Source organism: Pterocles gutturalis, unplaced genomic scaffold (assembly GCF_000699245.1).
Source record: "Pterocles gutturalis isolate BGI_N339 unplaced genomic scaffold, ASM69924v1 scaffold3202, whole genome shotgun sequence".
In the NCBI taxonomy this organism is placed as follows: domain Eukaryota; kingdom Metazoa; phylum Chordata; class Aves; order Pterocliformes; family Pteroclidae; genus Pterocles; species Pterocles gutturalis.
In genome coordinates this window covers 1-4,129 of record NW_010112550.1, presented here as the reverse complement: position 1 = coordinate 4,129, position 4,129 = coordinate 1, and positions in this window count along the sequence as shown.

The window sequence follows — 4,129 nt, the reverse complement described above, 5'->3', positions numbered from 1 at the left end:
CAGCAGGACCAGGTCTCTACCCTAGGAATGCCTCTTAGATATTAATAACAGGGCATTTCATAAACCAACAGCCTAAGCAGGGTACATGAATTCAGACTCTAGACACAGCAGTCAAATTCATTCTTGACACAATTTAATATCCTGGAGCTGCTTCTGGACCGTTACAGATTTCCTAGCATACCTAACACAGAAGAAAAGAAAGATGTTTGGGTACCTTTTTTTCTATTTGTTTATGATAATTTCCTCTCTGAGGCCCACAGCTTTGTTTCAATGGGTACTCCAGGCTGCTGCCATAGGTGAACCTCTCAGTCTCAGACAGCAGGAGGATGCCCCAACTATAACTTTCAAAAGTTCCAGTATCAAGCTATTCAATACCTTCCTAAACTGTAGATGGCCTAGCAAACATTGAACACTTGTCTAATGCCAAGATCCATGGGGTCACACAATGAGGTTTCCAAAGAGAGGTGTTCCCTCTCCACCCACTGCATCCTTCAAAAAGCATTCAGAAAGAGACAGAGCTTTATAGGCAAGTATCTCCTCCACCTTCCCTTGAAGGGAAGTATGACATGCAGACAACTTCCACCCAGTTTCATTTCCTACTGGCTGGGATTCAGTAACTGAAGCACAAAATTTGGTAAAAGGGTAGCCAGTGGCTGGTCACAGCACAACAGACAGGAACGTTTTGTACTCAATTCATCACTGTTCCTCACTGAGCTACAACACTTAGAAGATACCGGTGGGTCAGCCTGAACACCTAAGAAGTGTTGCCTTTTGCAGCAGCACAACCCAGAAAGTCTCTCTCACCTCTGACATTCAACACTCATCAGAAGGCTACCCTCTCAACTGGCAAAATAAGTCAATTTACTGAATACAACTACCCCTATAACCAGTTTTGTGACCTCTTTTGTCAGAAGGTGCAGCAGGTGCAACTCAGGGAATGTTTTGAACGAAAAACTTCTCCACTGAAGTCAACAGCAGGTGCAACTCAGGGAATGTTTTGAACAAAAAACTTCTCCACTGAAGTAGAAATTCAATGGCATGAGCTCTTCCAGCTTTTCTGCATTTGTTATGATCAGTTATATTACTGGATTGACAGTCCCTTGAATGCTACAGCTAGGACATGAGTGTTTCAGGTGGAAGCACTAGACTCAAGTCAACTGATTTCTAAAATACCCAACCCTCAATCTTCCGGGCAAAGTGCAGAGTTTATTTACCCAGGCTTCACTGAAACACATAAAATGTCAAAAAAAAAGAAAAAAATCAAAAGCCTCAACTCTTTCTAGGGTATGAGGCAATTTTGACTTCTCTGAAGCCTCTCCCCCATTTATCATTTGCTAGAAGTGTGTTTCTATGCAATAGCACATACAACTATGCAATCTGCTACACTTAATTTTTAGCATTAAAATGATGTCGCATACAGCCAAATGGTAACGAGCTCCACAGAGGAAAGGCATTTTTGGTCAGATGCAGGTATGTCAACTCCAAATTAACCCTGGCATGGCAAGCTCATTCTTCATTACCAGTGGCAATAGACTAGTAAAAAAGGCTATTAAAGAAAGTGAACTGTTTGCAGATCCACTACTCTAATTGCTTAAAATTTTTCCAAATACTTGGATAAATTTTCTTAATGCATTTTTACAGCATGCATTATTTGAGAAAGTAGCAGTTACCAGATGTAATGATAAAAACCAGACATCATACACAAATTAATTTGTTGCTCACAATTAGGACCAGTAAAACTTAAGATTTCACCATTTTGATCTTTGCCAAAGCTTTCTGGTTGATTTCGTGGCTTCTTAAAAAGTACTGAGAGTTTATAAAAAGCAGGTAGTGGCATTTTGCTTTAAAATTAAAAAGGAACAGGAGAACCACTTCCACATTATCCTTCTCAGACACTATTTTTAATACGCAGAGTCTTTTACAAATTTTTCAAAATCAGAAAAGACCAAAAACTTTCTCCTTCAAATTTGTAGCTGCATTTCTCCTTCATGTGGATTAACGCATTTGGTCTTCATCAGAAATACCAGCCTAGCAAACAGATTAAGCCCAAGATAAGCTGCCTAAATGGAAATTATGGAAGACCTTTCTACAGAAAATCATCAACTGTCCTATTTGCTACTGATTTTAATATCAGCAAACATGGACTTTGGAAACTTCCTTGGAAACTCAGACAATTAATAAGGCTTGTTTTGGACTCCCCTTTACATTTTCCTCTTTCAAAAACATACCATTCACTTGCAAACCTAAAAACACCCAACAGGATCACGTTTGAAGACAAAGCCAGAGCCACCAGCTCTCCCAGATACAACAGGAGACCTATCATATGCTGCCTCTTTATGCACCTGCCAGGAAGCATTTTCCATACTGGTGATGTTTGTTTACGTACAAGAACCATGCTCACAGACAAGATATAGCAGCTAGAAGACAAAGCCTCACTGTCTCAGTGTCCACAGTTGCTGAAGGAGTACAGCAGCCTCTGGATCTCTCCCCAACTACCATACGGTGATCTCCAGCCTTGCTGAGCCTCTTTACGGATGAGTCTAAGTCTATTACACCCTTAACCTCCACACTGTAAACCTTCCAGCCCTCCTTCCTGTTACATCTCTGTAATCGCCCACCAATGGCAGTTCAACTGTTCCGTTGCCACTCCTGCTCCAGTACCTCTTGTGTCCCTAATTTGTGTGTCTTTTCCTCTCTCCGGCTTCACTCTGCTCAACTATTAGTGGTTCCCCAACCACTGATCACTCTCACTTGCTGTACCACACTGAGATCAGTTTATACATTTTAAAAGCTGAGGACTGTTCCTTCACATTTTGTTTCCACACATATTTTTGAGTTCTAAATGAGATTTGGCCGTGTCCTGGAATAGCAAAACTACATTTTATCATTTGCCAAAATGCAAAATTTGCTGGTGAAGAGAAATAAAATACTCTTATGCATGCAACTCCGTTATTTAGTTTCCTTCTCTCCCCTTTATTTTTCTTACTAAAAATAAGTCTTCAAAAATGGCTTTGGAAGAGGTGGCTTTGTAAAAAGCCCTGGAATTTCTACGCCACTGTCTCAAGCTGTGTAAAAGCCTGGGCAATGTAAGTGCAACAGCTGGGATGCCAAAGAGCATGCAACAGGAGGGAACACCAAACCAAAGCAATTGCTAAACTTCAAGTCAAAACAAGAAGCCTTCTTCAGTCTGGCAGAGAACAACATTCAGTAGGTGTAACCAATGATGCTAGCAACATCACTGTTTTTATACTACTCAGGAAGAAGAGCTTTCTGAGTTTATAATTATAAGGAGCTTGCCTACATGCACAAATTTGTCTATATTTTACAGTGAGATTTTCTTTATAGAAGTTTATAACACAACTGTTTGACAAGAACAGAGAAGTTTTTGTGCAAAGCTCCTAGAAGATAATACTACTTTAACTCAGTTGAAGGTCCATTAATTTTTCTTAAAGGCCATGCAGCTTCTACTTTCCGCTAAGCAGTGGATCTGCTTAATTTCCAAACCAACAAACATCCTGTCCCCCAATTCTGAATATTTTTCTCTAACACTAAAATAAGAACTGATTAAAATCAATGAACAAGCTAGGATCAAAGCTGGAAGTCCACAACTCTCAGTTTATGTAACCACAATGTGACACCCTACATGTTGCATTGATAGTCAGACTAGTTATCCTCAGGATATTCACCTCCCTGAGCTGGCAGGCAGGGACAAAGAGCAGAATAACCTTCCCACAATCTAGGAGGAAGCAGTTAATGACCTGCTACACCACCTGGACACACACAGTCTATGGGACCAGATGGGATCCACCTGAGAGTACTGAGGGAGCTGGCAGGGGAGCTTGCCAAGCCACTCTCAGAGAAAAAAAAGCCACTCTCCATCATTTATCAGCAGTCCTGGCTAACAAGGGAGGTCCCAGAAGACTGGAAACTTGCCAATGTGACACCCGTCTACAAGAAGGGCCAAAAGGAGGACCCGGGGAACTACAGGCCTGTCAGCCTGACCCCTGTAGAAGATTATGGAACAGCTCATCTTGAGTGTCCTCAGATGGCATGTACAGGACAACCAGGGGATCAAGCCCAGCCAGCATCGGTTCTTGAAAGGACCAACCTGATCTCCTTCTATGACCAG